The sequence below is a fragment of the Lonchura striata genome, chromosome 4 (assembly GCF_050655825.1).
Source record: "Lonchura striata isolate lonStrDom1 chromosome 4, ASM5065582v1, whole genome shotgun sequence".
Lineage (NCBI taxonomy): Eukaryota > Metazoa > Chordata > Aves > Passeriformes > Estrildidae > Lonchura > Lonchura striata.
The window spans coordinates 41,992,504-42,012,807 of record NC_140706.1 but is presented as its reverse complement, the minus strand read 5'-3'; the positions used below and the strand labels follow the sequence as shown (position 1 = coordinate 42,012,807).

Sequence of the window (20,304 nt, the reverse complement as noted above, 5' to 3'; positions counted from 1 at the left end):
TATAGCAAGATTAGACCACTCCACTCAGGAGCTGAGATTCTAAAGCTTTGATTGTCTGTAAGGCACAGCCCTGTCTTCAGCATTTTTTTGTTACCTAGCTATTGATCATTGTATAATAAACTGCATAGACAAAAAAATTATCACAAATTGCATCAAGCAGAATGCCAATTAGTAATAAGAAAAAAAATCCTCACAGTGAGAATAGATAGATACTCTCTGAAACTGGTTGCTTATCTCTAGAGATTTTATAACTAATTGGAATTTTGCCCATTGGTACAGCAAAGTTGTCTCAGATGGTGCATAATGTATCCGAGTTCCAAAACCACAGGAAGGTCTTTGCTTACCTGGATGACCAGGAGGCAAAGAATTAAGCTTCTCAGCAGGTGACTGTAAGTAGTTAATAGAGGTTTACCAACAGTAAACTATGCTTTACAGACCTGTTTACCTTCTACAATAAAATAAAATAAATAAAATTGATAGATGTGTAGGTGATCAAACAGTTGCCTATGATGTCTATCTTGACTTAAAAGGTCATTTTTACACCATCTTTCGTTATACCCGAGATGGAAACCTCATTTTCTGGGTCAATGCCTGATTAGATTTATGAAAAACTCCCTGGGTCATGAGGGCAGTGGGTAATGGTCTCTCCTGGAAATTCAGCTCAAAATGGATTTCCTCAGGGGTCTATCCTGTGAGCTCTTCTGCTTTGTGGCATCACCAAAACCATGGATGAAATGAGACTGATGAAGCAAATGACATACTAAAAAACAGGACAATGCTTCAGAAGGTCCTAGATTGACTACAAAATTGGGCAGACGCAGAACTCACAGAATGCAAAAAGATCAGAGGCACAGTCCTGTGCCTGGCATGAACCAACTCTCTGCATTTTTAATGCTGTACACTTCCCATCTTATTAGCAATTTTTCAGAAAAGGAATTGTAAATCCTGGTAGACAGCAACCTAAACACACATCAGCTGTGCTCCCTGACAGCAGCAAAAGCTAACAGGCAGTTGAACTTACTAAGCAGAACATAGAGAGATGATCAAGGAAGGTGACTGCTCCCCCTCACTCAGTATTTATTAGATGACACCTGGAATGCTACATTGAGTTTGGAACTCTTGCTGTACAAAATAGGCAGTGATAAACTGCAACAAGCTAAGTGTCACCAAGATAATTGAGGGCTGGAGCACAAGGCACAAGGGAAGGCTGAGACAACTGAGTGTGTTCTTCTTGGAAAAGCTGTTTTGCTACTAACAACTTTCCAGTATCCATGAAAAACTACAGAAAAGATGGAACCGAGCTTTTTACAATAATTCATGATGGGAGGACAAGAAAGAATGGTCAGAAATTGGGAGAGAAGATTATGACCAAACACTGGGAGAACTTTTTTCACCAGAAGGATGCCCAAGCACTGGAGCAGGTTTCCTTTTGTGTAAGGCTGTGGCAATTCTGTCCTCACAGACCTTGAAACCAAACTGGACAAAGCCCTGAGCAGCTGGGGCTGAATTCAGGGTTCATCTGGTTTTAAACAAGTGAATACTTGAGCAAGAGGCCCAGTGGTTTTATAGCATGATGGTTACTGTGCTGTGTCTTCCTGATTGTACAAAAGATTTCAGTATAGAAACAATGTAAATAGGTGAGAACCTGAAATCTGCTTTTCTAGCAAGCTATTTTCTTCTTTAATTTCTCTAGAATATTACTCATTTAACAGAATCTTTTAAATGTTACTGTATCAAACTCTGTATCAGACTTCTGAATGCCACTCACACACCATACCTTCTACAGCTTCTCTGATTGTGGGCACAGAGTCCAGCATATGTTCCTACTGCTGCACAGTATGCAGAAATTTGGCTAGATTTTTCATCTTACTCTCCTGTAAAAGCCTGGCTTTGAAGACCAAGTTATCAGGAATGTTACCCTATCTCTCACTGTATCAGGATGCCTATTAAAGGCACATGCAGGGGAGGAAGTTGCATTATATATATGAGCAAGGGTTTTAAATCTTCACTGCTCTTTGTCTCCTCAAAAAATCTGCTCCCTGTCCTAAATGTTCATTGTAATAGCTAAAAAATGGAGACCGAATTGCTTTCCAGCTTTAATAATTTTTTGCAAGTGAAGGAAAAAGGTTTTGTCTGAAGTTTCTGGATTTTTTTAATAGCAGAAATTGCTTCATTTAATTCATTTATGTAAATATTCCCATGGAGTAACTGCGTCAAACTCCTTGACAACTTAGAGCTGCTATGCTTGTGTTACTGCAAAGCCTCCTGATGCCTGATGGCTTTGGCAGAAATGTAGTAAACAGACATAACTCAATTACAGGAGTTTTAATACAAAATGAATTATTTTTTTCATAACATTGCTGTTCTGAATGTTTATTAAACTGTCCTGATTTCCTTATGTGTTGATTAAATGGAAGTCAAACTGTTAAAAAAATTATTTGATGATATTATGCTGAGTTTTCTGCTGATCTAAATTGGCACAGTACCAGGTTTTTCTAGTAGTTTCAGTGGAACAGCAGAAATGTAACAATCATGCTTTATAGCCTAGGCAACTTAAAGCAATTAAGCATAAACTTGAGGAACTAATCAGCAGGCTGGAGAACACAAGTGTCTCTAGTCTTTTTCCTTTGTTTTTTTTTTTTTTTTGTTGCCTTTTTTGGTTTTTTAATTGTTTATTTCTAAAAATAAATGTTTCTGTAGAAGCACCTCTAGAAAGCAAATGAGGGGAAAGATTCTGTAGTGCTGCTTTGCTTCTTCTGTGCTTTGGGAATCTCTGATATGATGAACAAGATAGCAATTAAGGTAATCTCAGACAATACAGGCATTTTCAACAAGAGCTGGCAGTAATATCTAGGTTAGATTCAAGTGTGGTTTTTACAAGAAAGCTTGTAAAACTTCTTCAGTTTTGTTGCTTGGTAAGTTTGAAATCTGATAAGATTTTTTTCAAAAGCAATCTGGTTTCAGTATTTTTCAAAGCTGTTGCTAACACAGCTTTTGGTATTTTTTGTTATTTGACTGTACTATTGCATACAATGAAACTTTAAAGAAAGAAACCAAGCAAGATGGTTAATGGTTCATGAACAGTTGTCTGACACAGAGCAAAATAAATTTACTTCCTAGCACAAGGCACTTACTTGCTAGTTGGAGCCAAATTCCTAAGTCCTTCCTAAGTACAGGAAGAAAAAGGGAACAAGAGAGAAAAATTTGAACAGCAAGATTAAACATAGTTTGTATAATACAGAGAAAAAGCTAAACAGAAAGCTAGAAAATCAAGCAATTGCGAATGAGCATGGAACACATAAGACACACATATCCGCAGCAGAGAAATCAAAAACGAAAGGGAGGCAAACTAAAGTGGGTAGGAAAGTCACATGCTATTACACCAGCTGTCTTTTGATGAATCCTAAAAACCCATTCAATGAGAAGGTCAAACTCTGAGTGGTAGTGACAGGGAAAGCAACGAGCCTGTCACAGGCACCTATTAACCTTGAGACCTAATACTGCTTTGCACAAATAATGGACAATAACAACAAGCATAAAGAAATTCTAACTGCTTATGTATTTCAAAATGCTCTGAATTATGAAAGCATAGTAGATCTGAGTGTAAGCATTAAGGCATCAGTTACTGTGTTTATGCTTGCTTTGGTTGATATATATTTAGGTAAATTTGAATTTGATTCTATTTTGATCCACTTTGAACATCAGCATGACTCTAGGGTTGTTCCAAATACAGATCTACTGATGATCTAAAATGGAATTGTCTTCAGTGGTAAAAAAGAACTATCTTTGAACCATATTTCTAAGGCAATTTCCAGTATTTAGTCCCAAGTCTTCTCTTCACATTACTGTAAAAGTTCAGACTAATGGACACGATGGCTCTAAGAAACTTTTTTTTCTGTTGGTTCATAATTTTGTTGAACACACTAGTGTATGCAATAGATTGTTTCCTGAATTTTTAAAAGTTTTTCTCATTCATAGCTAGGGCTGATATGCTTAAGGAACCTAGACAGAAAAATGACATATGAAAATAATGATTAAAGCTCTATTGGTAATCTATTTTCTGTTGCTACTAATAGAAATGTGAAAGCACTTGTACAGAATATGAGCAATTCCAAGAATTAGAATAAGAGTAGCCTAGATATCACTGGAAATGGGATTTGGAACTATGGCAAAGCAGAAGTAATCCTTCCTCCACAGCCCAAATGGAAACATAATTATTCTGCTGCTGAAAGTTTGAAACATAATGTCTCTATAATTTGCTTGGAACAAACATCATTGGTTTAGGTGACATAATTGTCTTCATCTCAGTCTTCACACAAATCAGATCTACCCTGCCCTCAGGGATTTTTAGAGACTTTGAACAATGAGTGATATTGAAATATTTCTAAATATTCCTCTCAGATACTTGCTAAATTATTGATGTCTGTCAACTCAGTGATTATTTGAAAGAGGAATATTGACATAATGGAATTAAACTATAAAGCAGAGTTTTTTGACATCTCTGTCAACAAAACACCAGTAACAAAAAAAAAAAAAAAAAAAAAGAAGAAGGGAAAGATAATGGGTTTTTAAGGTTGGTCTGGACTACAGCCTGAACAATGAGACAGATCAATTTAGGATTTAAAAGGAAATTAATATTTTCTCAATAGCTCACATTGCTCTGAATGTGTCATCAAATTCTCTAACAATTAGGTTATTTTGAGATAATTTCAGAATATATTTACAGGGATAATAACAGAATACTAAATTTTTCCATTGGTGAAATAATACTTGTCTCACAGGACAATCTGACCATGATAGTAGTTTTCTTTTATTTCTCAATTGCATGTTGATATAGAATAGTGAAAATAATTACTTTTACAATGAATCTTCATTTTCCTAAAAATATCTGCCTGGGAACTTGTATACAGAGTAGCTGCAGTGATCTAATGAAAGATGTAACACTAAGGCAGTTTATTTTAAATGGTGCAATTTTGTCTGTAAACATTTATTAGTTTTGCTACAAAAAAGATAACAAACTTCTCATGCATCCCAGAGAGAAACAACATCACACCATGTACTTGCTGATTGTGTACAAACACAAAAGATTCAACTACAAACAGACAGACTTCTGCCAGCTCACAAAGCACAGAACATACTGGGATCTTCCACCAGTCTCACAAACTATTTAAAAGTTGAACATTTAAATTTAATATTTCAATACAGTAGTTTATTTTAGTGTTAGCTTGCAGCTTTCTTAGGGACAGTTTCCCTTGGAACCTGGAGCTAAATTAAGGCCCAAGGTTCTGTACAGCACATGGGGCATTAGGAATCCCAGAAAGATTCTTTTATTTACAGTCACATTCAGCACTTCCTGCTGGCTGGAAGGAGAGTCAGAGACTTCTCCCCATCCCAAGGACTGTGGGGACCGAGCTCAGTTCACTTGGGGAGGGTACTGCAGAGCTCTCCCCTGGGGGTTGTTCCCTTTTGAAGGGCAAGATTAGTGCCTCAAGAGACAGTCTCAAACCACAGAAGGAAGACGATCTTCCTGCAATGTGCCAGAAGAACTCTTAAATAAGTCTTGGCTCTACATTCAGTCAGAATGTAGATTCTTCAAAGATTAAAGCCAGCTTTCCTTTCTACAGACTAACCTGTTGTCTTCAGATATGTTATTTATAAGTTTACAAATTTTAGGAAGAGATCACTACTAGGAAAGAAGATATCAGCCTTTTCCAGCTTCAGGCATTTAGTGGGTAGGAAATACCAAAAATACTGAGTGTAGCAGAATAGAGACATGGCCAGCCCCCTCTTTTTCACAGCCCTTCAAAACTCATTTGAAAAAATCAAGACCTACAGGTCATGCAAACATGCTTTGTAAACAAGTACCCTGTGGCAGATTTTAAAATAAATTTGGGTTCTGCATATGTGAAGAGATGCTTTGCTATTTTGTTAATGCCAGAGGAGTTATGAGTAAACGCAGGTGCTCTACCAAACACCAAATGCAGAGCTCACATGCATACCCTATGGTGCACAAGGTGAAGTGAGACTGGTTTATGCTGGGTTTCCTTTACTTCACCCTCCCTCATATCTGTATTTCCACATGAGAAAGACAGCAAGCCTTGACAGGTGCACAAGGCCCAATCTACAATTAAAGTCACCACATTCTGATAAAGTCTGGTATTACAAGATCTCTGCTTGTCTGCTTCCAAAAGATGTAAAATATTTGGCAACAGGATTTTTCAATCCTGGCCCTGTAACTTTATATAGAAAAGGAGGTTAATGTTGCTTAGAAAATGACAAAAAAATTCCTGTTTCTCCAATGATTTATAAACATCTGCTCCCCGTATTTGCCATTTCTTATGGCTTAATTAGGTAACTATTCAATTAATGCACTGTGTGTGAAGCTTTAGATACATTAATGTATGTTAATATTTTATTGGACTAGCTTACCTAAAACCTCTATTCCTCTTTTCTCCCTGAATGTTTGACTTTGTTCTTCATTTATGTGGAAATCTTGGAGGCTGGAATAAAAGTGTTCCGGCAACTATAGTGTCAATAAATACCATGTGGTATATAATTCAAGCAAGAAATAGTCCCACTTCCTATTCTTTTATTGCAATGTACAATGCTCAAATTTACTGCATTTGTGTATAAATAGATACTCTCTTACAAAGGCTATCAGTCCCTTTACACATGAAGTATATAACTTTTCAGAATACTAAAGTATTCCCTCGGGAATAAATCTGAATGGAATTATAACCAATGCATTTACTATCACTCAAGCCATACATGCTATATGAGTCCTAAATATGCTATATGAGCAATGCTACTTTTACACTTCTACCCATGCCCATGATCAACACTCATGCACAAGTGCACCCTTGGGAGTGCTTTACAGTAACTCTTGGAAGGATTGTCTCACACTGGAGCAGTTCATGGTGAACTGTCTGCTGTGGGAGGGACCCCACACTGAGCAGGGGAAGGACTCCTCTCCCTGAGCAGTTGCAGAAACAGCCTGTGATGAACTGACCTAACCCCCATTCCCTGCCTCCCTGAGCCACTGTGGGGGAGGAGGTAGAGTTGGGCAGGAGGAAGGAGTGAGGGTTTTAAGATTTGCTTCTCATTATGCTGCTCTGATTTTGATTGGTAATAAGGTCAATTAATTTCCCCAATTTGAACCTGCTTTGCCCATTATGACAATTGGTGAGTGATCTCTGGCTGCTGTCCTCATCTCATCTCATAAGCCTTTTATTTCATTTTCTCTCACCTGTCCAGGTGTAGAGGGGAGTGATAGAGTTGGTTTATTTGGTACATGACATCCAGCCAGGGTCAACCCAACATACACCACTACCTTTTGCTCTCTTCCTGGATATTAGTTTATTGCTAGTATTGATGATCTAGCACCAGGATTTTCTACAACTTTCATCTTCACATTTCAAATCAGAACTTTGCAACTCACCAATAAGATAGCAGAAACAGAAACTGAGAAGTTGGTGCTTTAGCCAGATAACATTCAGCCTTTTCATCAGTTACTCTAGCAAGTATTTTTTCTGCCAACCTGTGCTTTACAGCTTTCCTTTGGCTTTCTGTGTTTATCATGAGCTGTAGCTAAAGTACGTGTGAAATATGGAAACATAGTCCATGGGCATTTATGTAGTTAACTGACTAAAGAGCCAAGCCATAGCTGCTTTTCACAATGTTCTGTCCAAGTTTCCAAGCTAGCTGCAGTATCAAGAACCAAGGCTTTCACATTTAACTCCACTTTTCATACACTTTGAATATCATCCATCCTGTCAAAGACAGTAATTTGTATTTTTTCACTGAATCTCATTATTCTGTATATATAACTTGATAAAATGCCAGTATTCTGCTCAAGTTTGACTGTGGTACAGTACAATTACTTTTGTAAAGGAATTACACACTGAACTCCCTTCAATTTAGTATAGAGATGTGCACATGCTGTGATGTGCACATGAGGTGACAGTCTAACATGCTGGAGAAAACCTGAAAGGACTTATTCAATATGAAGATGAGTACTAAATTTCCTGTCCCAGACCCTTTAAGATTTTTCCATGAATCACAACAATTGCTCTCAAAGACAGAATCTTATGAGAACCAAGTTCTCTTATGCTGGTCATGAACATATATTTTTCTATCAACAGATACAACAGAGTTGTATTTTTACTTGGTGGAAGGATAAAAAAGATAGTTTCTTGCCTTCTTTTTAGCTTTAAAACTTGCACACACATTTCAGCTGTAAAGTTTGCAGATGATGCTCATTTTAGAACATACACCCCTCAAGGATGGTAAAAAAATGCCATTTTTTGAAACCTTTTGCCCATGACATTCTCCAATATTGATACTTCTTTTTCTTTTTCTTTCTTTTTCTTTTTCTTTTTCTTTTTCTTTTTCTTTTTCTTTTTCTTTTTCTTTTTCTTTTTCTTTTTCTTTTTCTTTTTCTTTTTCTTTTCCTTTTCCTTTTCCTTTTCCTTTTCCTTTTCCTTTTCCTTTTCATTTTTATTTTTTATTTATTTTTATTTTTATTTTTATTTTTATTTTTATTTTTATTTTTATTTTTATTTTTATTTTTATTTTTATTTTTATTTTATTTTTATTTTTATTTTTATTTTTATTTTTATTTTTATTTTTATTTTTTTCTTTTTTTTTAAGTGAAACCTAATAACTGAATCTGAATGGTAAGATATTAAGTAATGATTAAAAGAGATTCATGGAACAAGACAAAATCTGAAGATTTTTTTGAAGTGGCAGGTCTACCTGATATCAGTCAGGCAGCCTGAGTGAGGTAAATTAACAAATTCAGAGTGAAATTCAACAACATAGGTCTCAAGTGTGCTGCTTTTAATCCTAACATTTACTTCTGCAAGCCTAAAATTATGCTTGTTATGTAGAATGATAAAACCCTGGATGTTTTATTTATACTGATATTTGGCAGTGAATATGAAAGGCTATTATGTATATACTGGAGCTTGAGCTAGTGTTCCATATGTGCCTGAGCACAACAGTTTGTGGATGGCTGCATAATCAGTGAGTTTGGCATATGATGGATGTGAGAACAAGCTTGTGAAATAGCAAAGATATGGAAGGAACCAGCTCTTTAATGCATCAAGATTAAAACACATTTTTGAGACTGATGAAATTTTAGTTACAGCATGTATGCAAACTTGGTGTCTGAATTAGTGATGAAATGGGGTACAATGTCCAGAGAGGCATATATTAGATTGGTTTACTTAACTTTACACAACAAAAACTGAGTGCTATTTTCAGATATACTTCCTGATGTGTCTTATGTAATACCAGGGAAGAAAAGAACTACCAGTTATATGAGAATTATATTAACAGTGGAGAAAATTTAAAAAGCCAAACCTTGATCTGCATAACTTCAGGCTCTGCATAACTTCAGGAAATAAGACAAAAGTTTCTTACCATTTTCAGTAGCAAAGGAATGGGACAGTCCTCCAGTCAGAGTTCTGCTAGGAAAGAAATCTACCTTAATTGGTTTAAAGACTCATAAAACCATCAGCTTAAGAGGAATCACAAAAGTGTGTATCTTACAATAGCCTGGTTTATGCCTCCTGTCCTTCTTACTGCTCTGGGCTCCTTTGGGAGTGTATTAGCAAGGGTCAGCATTCAAAATGCCTTTGTGGTGTAAGTGGCCAAACTTTCCCCAGGAGAATCAGAGAGGGCTGGCATATATCTTCTCATATTTGATTGCCTGCCTCAGAAACCAGAGAATAAAATGTGTCAGCCTTGAACCCAGTTCTGTTTGTTTTCAGAGTAATGATCACTGCTGGCAACTCTGACAGGAGAAGGAATGACTCAGAGTGAATCAATATGTCCACAAGCAAAAGCAGAATGTTCACAGCCTAAACAGGACACAACCACAGTTGCATAGGCACAGCTATACTACAGTCATAATAGAGCAGCCTACTGTACATGATACAAACCAGAGATCAAATTTGCCTGCCATTAACATGTCCAGTGCACACAAAACCTTAAAAACTATTCTATAAAAAGGTTTAACAAATAGCTACCTATTACTCTGGTCTGAGTGAATGTAGCCTGCAAGCAATGTCAGCACATTTTTGTACTGAAACAGATCAGGATTTGCAAATCTCAAAAATTAAAAAAAAAAAAAATCAGCCCAGGACCAGAAATAAAGTTACAGTAACTGTGGCCATGAATTGTGAATATAACACAGCCCAGCATAAATTACTGGCCTTTGCACTTGGAGCAGTCCACATTACTCTACTGCATAATGTAAAACAGCTTTCATCTTGGGACACTCTGATCCAATGGAGTTTCCTGCACTGTGGCTTAGTTCAACCAGGGAAAAAGCATCTGTCTCAGAATAACAGAGGTTATAGCTTGTGGGAATAGTCTTCTAATGCAAAGAGGAAAATTGGAATTGGAATTCCTCTGGATTCAGGATGATCTGATACTAGATCAACTTTCTTGTCTAGCTCCTGCCTATGAAAAAAAGGGTTATCACCTGCTACAAGACATATGTGTCTTGTAGCAGGTGATAACCCTTTTTTTCAGCTAAAAACAGATAAATCTGGACTATTGTAGCATGGCTGTGTCTGCAAAGATCTCAAAGTAAAAAATAATCTGCAATGGGCTTGAGGGATTGAGCAAGTTGTCAGAATATTATACTTAGAGAGAATTTACATTTCTAGTTCCACTTCAGACCAACTCTCCTATACCTATGTTTTATTATCTAATGCTTATGGGCCCTGTGTCACTCATTAAAAATTTAAGATGTCTGGTCTGTCCTGAATTTGCTGCAGATCTTTGTTACCTGCTACATTCCAGAATGCTCTTTACTTGGCAAGGTAAATCTTAAGCAAGTCTGGGATAGCAGAGGTATGTTTCAAATTACTTTTAAGGCTATTTAGCCTTATGGCACATGAAGCAAAAGAAATTTACAGTGAGATACTCCATAAAAGATGGCACACATCAAATATTTACTAAGTAAAGCACTATCTTAATGAAAGGCCATTTTCAGAGCTACTGCTTAACATTTAAAATGCAGTGGTGGGTGCATCATTTGTTGAATTAAAGACTTAAATATCTTCACATCTTCTAATTCATCATACCATTATTAAGAGTTGAAATAAGGGTAATGCTTCTTTTTTGGTCTTTGTTGGTTTGTTCTGTCAAACAGATTTTAAGACATAAACTGCTTGCAAAAAAAGGACAGTCACATCCAAATTAAATGTTGAATTGATGGTCACCAGGCAGTTGCCATAACATCTCTACTGATAGGAAACTCACATTACTGCATTTTTTTTATTTTTTCAAAATGACAGATATTCAGTGCAGTAATTAAAAAATTTTTAAAAATTACTTCTATAGTACTAATATTTGCCTGAAACCTTGTGGTACCACTTTTCACACAGATTTCTTTAATGAAAGATTGTAAAACAGTTCTGCCACAAAATAACACTAAAGAATTTATAGCAAGTTCTGAAGATATGAAGAATCCATCATATGTTTTCTTATGTTTTCTTTTTTATTTTCTTTTTATTTTTTTGTTTGTTTGTTTGTTTGTTTGATTTGTTGGTCGGTTGGGAATTTTTTGTTCTTGTTCTGGATTTTTTTGTTTTGTTTTTGGTTTGTTTTTTTGTTTTGTTTTGCCTTGTTTGTTTCTTCATTGTGTTGTTCTTTTTTGTTTGTTTAAGGAACAACTGCAATCTATGTGCAGCATAAAAGAAATCTCAGTACATAAATAAGAACATATTTCCTCCTGCACTGGACAAGCATCAAAGTGATTGCAGAGCTACATGCTTTGACTCTAAAAATTCCTCAGTGCACATATATGTGACCCTGCATCACTGCAAGGAGCTGTTTCTTGACACGCTGGAGGCATGCATTACTGCACCACTGAAGAAGTGACCCTGCTTCTCAGAGACTGCCCTGCCAAAGAGACACATCCCAGTGATGCCACTTTCTTCTTTCTACCAGCTCAGCATCACATTCAATAGTGTAGATGCACATTCCGTACAACAGGGCTTTGGCCTTATCTGACTCAGTGTGATAAAAGACTCACCAAAGGAGGGACAAAGCACCTGGCCACAGTGGAGATGGTCACATCACATGGCTGAAATGTAATTGCAGTCTGCTCTGCATACATCCTCTTCCAAGTGTATTACTCATATCTGCCTTTTCCGTTCTTTGAAGTGGAGCTGCATCACTGAATCACCACAACCCCGTGTCAAGCAGCCCAGTCCCATGCAGTGACAGAAACACTCCATACCTATGCAACCACAGCTGGCAGCAGCTGATTTATAAAAAAACCTGGCCATGCCCATCCACCCCGGAATTTCACCAAGGCACCACCTATGGAGAGAGACTTCCTTCAGTCTCTGTCAACTGAACTGACACCTCTCCTCTGCAATCATTTTGAAAGTAAATAGGAGAGGATTATTTAAATCTACAGCAGCCTCCTAACACTTCCTTGGCCGTTATGGAGTCTGTATTGCTCATTGGGAATATTTTCTATTTCAGTGCTGTGCCTTTCTTACAAAGCTACTGAACTTTGCTGTATGGTGAACAACCTCTTCCATAACTACACTTTCAGCCTTTTTCACTGTCTCTGAACACCACTACTCAATCAATACCTAGTACATCACAAGTGAAGGAAAATGTGTATTTTTGAATCTACTTCCTATATCAGGTGACCATTTCCCATCAAAACCAGTGAGTGCTTTCTGTTGTCCTTAATGTATTTTTACCAAGATCAGTGAACTGTCACCTTCTTGCTCAAAAGTCTGTTTCTTTCATGTAGAATATTATAGTTTTTAAACTTTGAATTATATTAATGACTTCATAAAAAAAAAAAAAAAGAAAATAAAAGAATCCCAGCTATTTTTTGCACCTTCATTTTATTTGTAACTCTGGCAATCTGGCAGCAAAATTACAATAGGCAGGCTGGAAAAAATGCTGTGGTTTATCTTAATTAAAAAAGTGCAAATATGAACCTCTTTTTCAGAAATGCAGTTTCCACAGTGACCATGCAATATCATCTGCTGTTTGTCATATGGTGGTGTAAGACGCCCACTTTTGCTTGCTGATGTCAAAACAATAAATGAAAACTGAGAAATCCTGGCATGCATTGCTACATATTCTTAATATAGGTGTGAAAATAGATACCACTCACAGTTTTGTTTAGTATAATCATTTGATACTGTGACAGAGAAATGTCATAGATAAATATATATAGACTGATCATCAAAGTTATTTTATGTGCCTTCTGCTATGAGCTTCAGTAAGGATGTTTGCTCAGGCAGTGGAAGCAGTATTAGTTCTATTCCCCTTATCCCATTTCCCATGCTTATTCTCTGGAATAGGATCACTGTAATGCTGGCAGTGCCCAACAATTCCAGGCAGGTTCCACCCTGTACCAGTCACTGATGAGCCTCATCTTTCCAAAGCTACCAAATGCATTTCATAAAGTTTCTTTGTAGATCTCACCTCAAACTCATTTCTGTAAATAAAATTCCTATATCTTGTGTGAACAAAATGGGAAAAAATGGTACTATGGGAACCCTAATTTTTTCCCACACAAGTTGGTAATTTTTTATGTTCTTAGCCATTCCAAATACTATGCACCTCTATCTCACTGGGACCTTTTACTTACTCATTGCTTGTGTGATGGTATGCTTTGCTATCAGGTGAAGTTATCCAGGATTTGTGGTTTTGGAATGAAACTCCAGTCAATATAATATATTTATATATTAAAAGTGAATTTGCTATCCCTGAATAGCAGTTTTGCTAGACTGAAGGTGTTATATTTTAACTTAGTAGGAAATATTAATTATTAGTAGCAAATACAGATTGGATTCAAATTTCCACATATATTTGATCAATAACTGGAAACAGAAAGTAAGTCTCTCATATTTGATCCTCATTCACAGGTAGGATCCTCATTTCCACAGGAAAGTCAATGTCATTTTTACATGAAAGAGTTGACAGCCCTTGCTGGGGGGCTGGATTTAGTCTCAACAATCTTTGCCCTGGTGCCTTGCACAGTACTTTGAACTGTGCTCCAGGAATGAAGCAGTCTCACAGCTGCAGGTATAAACCAGCCAGTTTTACATCCATGCCTTTGAGGAGGCAAACTGCTTGCTTCTGGATCTCCACATTTTCTGCTGGGTTGGGGGGGTGCTGAAGTGCAAAAATAACTGCAGGGAAATTAGAATGCTATGTTGTTGTGCCAGATATTTCTATTATTACATCTAATTATTGTGAAAATCTTTCCCCAATTCTCATATTTCTTTTTTCACTGAAATAATGTGTCATAATAGTTGCTATCAAAGCTCTTTGATTCAACTATAGTTATTTTAAATTCCTTAAACCATACTTGGAACTGTCTTGAGACAAGTTTACAGTGACATATGCACTGCACAACTCTGTCAGAGGCTAAGCAAAACCTGACTCCATGAGTTGATTTCTTTTTTTTTCCTGAAACTATTCATACCGACATGCTTTGTACTATAGATGGGGTAGGAAATTCAAGTTTTAGTGCTAGACTTAGATGTTAAAGCAGCAAAGGACATGAACTTGTCTGAAAGTGTAAATTTTTAATTGCTCTTAGTGTATTTTCTTGTGTATTCCCCTCACTTACTTAAAATACCAGCAGGCTTGTGGAAGTTCTCAGCTGGTTACTACCCCATTTTATTCATTTTTACTGAGACCATAGCCCTAGGAAGTAGGAACTTGGTTTGAAAAAAATCTCAGTTTCAGAAAGAATGAGTAGAAAATTTCAGAAAATTTTCCAAAAAGGTTTAGAAGTTATTTAAATATCTGATATCCTCCAGTGTGACCACCAGACTTGAGTTTCTCCTATGATACGATATATCTTTATTTCCCTAAATAGCTCAACAAGTAAATTATATGGCTGGTACTTTGTTTTATTCTGAGCTCTTTTTTTGTATGCTCATAATACTCTAAAATCACAGTTCCCCAGGATTTTACCCAATAGAATCCAATCTTATTGAGTTTTAATACTTTAAGAGATAGTGAAAAAGCAGCAAATTAGGCAGATTACAGACCAGGTCCAGAACACATTTTGAGGGTTTTTTTTCTTAGAAAGTTGCATTTTTTTTACTCTGACTTATAAAAATGTAAATTATCAGACTATTTCTAATGTTTACAAAAGATAAAACCAGTTAATAATATATTGACTACACTGCAGTATCCTGTTGCAGAAGGAGAGGGATTGTTCCAACTTCACAGTGCTCCCAGGAAGGCAGAACACTGTTGCACAGGCCCCTTGTCTCTGTGTCCTGGTCATAGAGTTTGCTCCCTTAGCTAGCCCTCAAGATTTGGAATATAACAATCAATTAGCTACAATATATGCAGACCAATCATGACAGCTATTCTGTATAATTAATAAAAATTTATATTCCCACAGTTGCTTTCCTGCCATGTGTCTAGGAACTGTTTAAGCCTAATACTTCAGAAACAACCTAAAAGGCAGTTCTTCAATCATGTTTTTATAATCATGTGGATAGTTTTACATTTTCTCATTTTATGTCACTAATAAGTCTCTATATCCCTCTCTGACTAACTATTGCTATATCAGCTTCAGTAAATTCTTTCCTTAATAGTCTCTACTACATAGGATCTTAAGAAAGCTTCTGGATAGTCTCACTTGGTCTGTCAAAAGGACTAATAAAGTTTACTTAGCACTTTGTTAGATTAGAATTATTGTTATGTGGGTTGAATGCTACTCCTTTTATATTTAATCGTGTCATGTTTGAAGAGCTGCAAGTGAAAAATCCAGTTGTAATCAAGAAATAATGTTTGCAGATCTTGAATGAACAATATATACAATTTAAACAAAAGTGTAAATCAACTCTGGCATTTTAGTGCCTTGCACGGAGATTTTTCTTTTTTAAGAAAAATTGTGGTTTGTAACTTCCCATAATCCAGAGTACAACAAGCAGGTGAAATGATATTTACTTTTTGTTATTATTTTCAGGTTTATTCCACTGCAGACATGAACAAAAGACCAAAATACTGACACGGTTTTAGAGGATGGCAGTGCAGTAGCCACGGCAACAGAGAACTCTGTATGCTCCCTCCCAGCTATTTCCTGGATTTGACAGGTGATGTGATCATGTACCAAGTTACTGCTGCCATAGACACATTTTGTCTGTACTAAAGATGGTGAGACTCAGCTATAGTCCCTGAGCAGCCCAGGTGTACTAAAATCAAAGTGTTTTCTTCTTCCAAGACTCACAGTCAGCTGTGCTGACTCCTGTGCACTCTGATGCTCAGGCAGAGAGTAGTTTGCCCTAGCTTTATTGAAGGCAGTATTTCAACCAAGAATGCCAATATAGAGGAAATAAATGAGTCATTTTCTTCCATAACAAGATATCTGTGGCACCATTGCAGACCTCTCCCTCACCTCTGAAAGTATTGAAGTGACAAATGTAAAACATTTGGAGACAGTCAAATGAAAAACAGTATTCCAATTCAAGTCAAACATTATGAAAAGAAATGCAGTGTGTTGATATTCCTGATGAAAAATTAAAAAGGACAGAGAAAGTAGTCTTTCTGAGTACATTTTCAATGCTGTTTTCTCTGGATTTTGTTAAGAAGTATTATTTTTAGCTGGTTAATACTATTTTAAATTATTTTAAGTTGCATTGTTTGTGTACCTGACCGAATGGAAATTTGTGTGAACATAAATTTTTCTTTGCTTAGACAAAGGTTTTCTTGCATTTTTTCTTCATGCAAAGACTTTATTTTGCATTTGTCCTTTCTCAGTGAGTCACAGAATGGGTGAGATGGAAAAGACCTCTCAAGATAATCTAGTCCAACTGTCCTGCTAAAGCAGGTTCACCAGGTTGTACAGGATTGCATCCAAATGGTGTTTGAGCATGTCCACGGAAGAAGATTCCACAGCCCCTCTGGGCAGCCTGCTCCATTGCTGTCACCTTCAAAGAAAAGAGTTCTTTTGCTCATTTTTAGATGGAACTTCCTGTGTTTCAGTTTGTGCTCATCACCCCTTATCCTGTCACTAGGCACCCCTGGAAAGAGTCTGGCCCCAGTCTCTGAATGCCTGCCCTCAAAGTATTTGTATGCCTTGATAAGATCCCCTCTTCTTCAAGCATCTCCTCTCAAGGCTGAACAGACCCAGCTCCCTCAGGTTTCCTCCTGAGAGATGTGCTCCAGTCTCCTCATCCTCTTTGTGATCTGGTTAAACTCTCATGGTGAGACTCTCTCAGTGATCAGTCTGAGGGTGAGTGGATCCTTTTCCTTTGAGTTGTGTCCACTTAAAACAGCTTTGAGAAGTGCTACAAGACTGAACTGTTATGTTAATACTTAAAAACATCCTGCACTTCAGCAAAGTCTAACACATACATTTTAAAAATTTGACAAATAGGAATGTTGATTACCTGATACCACAGGTTTTCCCAGGAGCACTGTGGAGGAGTTCCTATGTTAATGGTCTTGAATATGGATTTGAGGAAGATTCAGGTCAGTCATAGCTGTCAGTGTAAATAAAGACCGGTTCATTTCAAGGCCAGGGGTATTCTGATATACTGATAGAAAATTATATGATAGAAACAGAATACCAGGTTGGAAGATACCTCAAGGGTCATTTGGTCCAACACTTCTTTGCAAATAAAGAATAAGACCCAAGAACTGCCCTTGAACTTGCAACCCTAAATGAACACTAGTAGATTCAGAATTCCTATCCAGCCATATTTTTCTATTTTAAATTCAGTATATAAGTAAACTAAGATAATCATAGAAGTACTATTTCTTAATGCTTGTGCATGTGATCTATTAGCAATATGACCAAGGGATCTGCCAATATTTTTTTTTTCATTTTGCTATATCTGAGGCCTGCTGCACAATTAGTCAATGTAAATAAAAGCTGTGAACCACAAGAAAAAATATTCTGAGAGTACATCATTCAATATGTCTCATTGCTGCAAATGTGCTATAGTGTTTCCCCTTGCAGATTTTTAGCAATCACCATGAAATTTCCTACAGATTTATTAAGTAGCTTGTCTCAGACACCTCAGTGTATGTATTCCAGCTAATTTGGTGATATTCTATAATTGTTCTGAAATTCTGTTAACAGACACAGCAATAGCCTAGAATAGATATTAGATAGCTATTTAGCTATTATTAGCTAAATATTTAATGTATTTATTAGTTAATATATATTATTATATAGCTATTATATTATCAGCTATTTATATAGCTATAGGCACAGAAATATACTTGGGGATATTAAAATGTTCAAAAATACATGTATATTACATTGAAATAAGTAAGTACACTGCTTTCTTAACCAAATGACTTAAGGTGTGTTGTTGGGAGTTTGTTTTAATCTCTTTTTAATCATTATATGGACACATTATTTATTTTAAACAGTGGTAAATATCCAAAGCTGTACCAGAACTGCAAAAGTTGAAAAAGTAAAATGGAAGTTTAAAGTTCATTGTTATTTTTAGTTATTTGTCAAACTGTATGAAGGATTTCAAAAGTTTGACCCTTGGAACCCCTTCCATTTACGCAAACCTCTAACCCAGTTTTTCAGTTCACAGAATGCATTTTTCTCTTCTGTTTTACTTGGCTTGAATTTCAATTGGAAGTTCTCTTTCCCACAGTGTACTCTTAAATGTCAGAGGAGAGAGAGAGAGATCAAGCATTTTCTTAATGGATGGTGGAGTCAGCAGCGAAGGTCTGTGACTTGCTAACTTAGAGTCAGCACCCTCTTCTGTAGTGTATATCCTAATTCATCACCATGCTCTTCAAATTTGAAAACACATTTATAATGTGCCCTCAGGAGGCATGCCCTGGCCAATGTGCTAAAGGAGGAGTGTGCACAGCAACCCTCACCCTTACTGCAGGACATCCGGCCGGCCCCTGCAGGGTAGGACAGAAAGTCACCCTGTACTGCAACAACTCACGTCATCTATTTCTCATCAGCTACACAGATTTCAGTAATGCCAGTAAAATATTCTAAATCTTTGCACTGCCTGTTGGAAACTGACAAAAAAAACAGGCTTTGCATGGTTCATTGTATGTGAAGTTGAGGTTGGTTTATAAAATAAACTGATGAAAAGTAACTATGTGGTTCACTTTTAAAACTTGCAATAAGAGCAGTAAGTAATATGACAGTAAAAGATCTTATGTTACTTTAGCCCAAGTAGTCTGTTTTGTCTGATGCAGTCGTGCATGTCCTAAATAAAAGATAAAACCGATGTAAAACAAGTTACAGCTCTGTAAAAGCAGCAAAAATCATGGCTTGCATATATGTATATATTTTTTCCAGGTAAGAAGGATATGACTGCAACTTCACTGGACAGCAGTCTTTGCTCTTTGGCTGTGAGAGAGTATTCAACCACAGAATTTCTGTTTTCAAGTGTTGCTCTGTATATATATAGATGTGAAAATAGAAAACACTGGTCCTAGCATTACGACTGCAACACTATCAAACTTATCATTCTCACTATAACTGTAAATGGGTTTGGACTATCAGCTAGCTGTTAACCTGCGGGGAAACACCCTCTGACTTGATCAGTGCTGTATGAATCTACAATACAGACAATTGGTCATGCTTGCACATCAGTATCAGCTGTGGGTATGACCACTTTCATTCTCTTAGCAAACAATAACACAAATTCTTGACACGTATTATAAATTTCCCAAGCTGCTGTCAGCCATTCTGCTAAGAGTAAAACTATGGTTTACTAGAGCAGCTGACAAGTTGATGCTCATGTATAATCAGATAAGGTAGAAAGTCTGAACTCTGGGATGGTGTGTGCTGTGCTCAGAGAGACGGTTTAGTGTGTGTTTGTCTTTGAATGCAAGTGCAACCTCATTATTTTTGGGAGCTGACTCAAATGTTTAGTATGATGTATGTGTTGCCCAAGTTGGCAGAACTGAAGTCAGAATACTGTGCACTTTGCAAGGCTGAGCCCAAGGGGCCTTTTATCTCAAAAAACAATGGTTGCTGCTCTTACTGCAAAGTCAGCCACTCATTACTGTTACATGCTGAGCACCAGTCAGCTGCTCTGCAAAATGCATCAAAAAAGCAGTTAGAATAAAGCTTTGTGTTGAGATTATATGTTGAAAAAAAAAATAGGCAAAAGTGCTAAAAAGTTTGAACCAAATTGTAACATTATAAGTTTATAAACTTTAAATTACTTCATATATGCTGACTCCATTGTAGCCACATGCTTCACGCTGAATGCAGATTTTGGCTCTATGACTACTTAAAAAACAAAAAAAAGCTTTCAAACCAATTTGTGGATAAATACATTGTACCAAAAC

The 20,304-nt window shown here is 36.6% G+C and overlaps 1 protein-coding gene and 1 long non-coding RNA gene across 6 annotated transcripts in view; one reads left to right on the top strand and one right to left on the bottom strand.

Annotated features, from left to right (window-relative positions):
- Positions 1–10,502, bottom strand: part of LOC110478224 (uncharacterized) — a 49,843-nt gene extending 39,341 nt beyond the window's left edge. For both annotated transcript variants that reach the window (XR_002466724.4, XR_014954808.1), the window contains exons 1-2: positions 9,553–10,502; positions 9,424–9,467 (exon numbers count right to left, since the gene is read on the bottom strand). This is a non-coding gene — a long non-coding RNA (uncharacterized LOC110478224). The remainder of the gene's footprint in view (positions 1–9,423; positions 9,468–9,552) is intronic.
- LOC144246223 (uncharacterized) overlaps positions 1–20,304 on the top strand; it is a 93,380-nt gene that overhangs the window by 63,268 nt on the left and 9,808 nt on the right. For 2 of the 4 annotated variants that reach the window (XR_014954803.1, XR_014954804.1), the window contains one exon: positions 15,986–18,462. The gene's annotated coding sequence lies outside the window, so the exon portion shown is untranslated. Of the gene's footprint in view, positions 1–15,985; positions 18,463–20,304 lie in introns of those variants that run through there. The other 2 variants (XR_014954806.1, XR_014954805.1) reach the window with 2 other exon arrangements.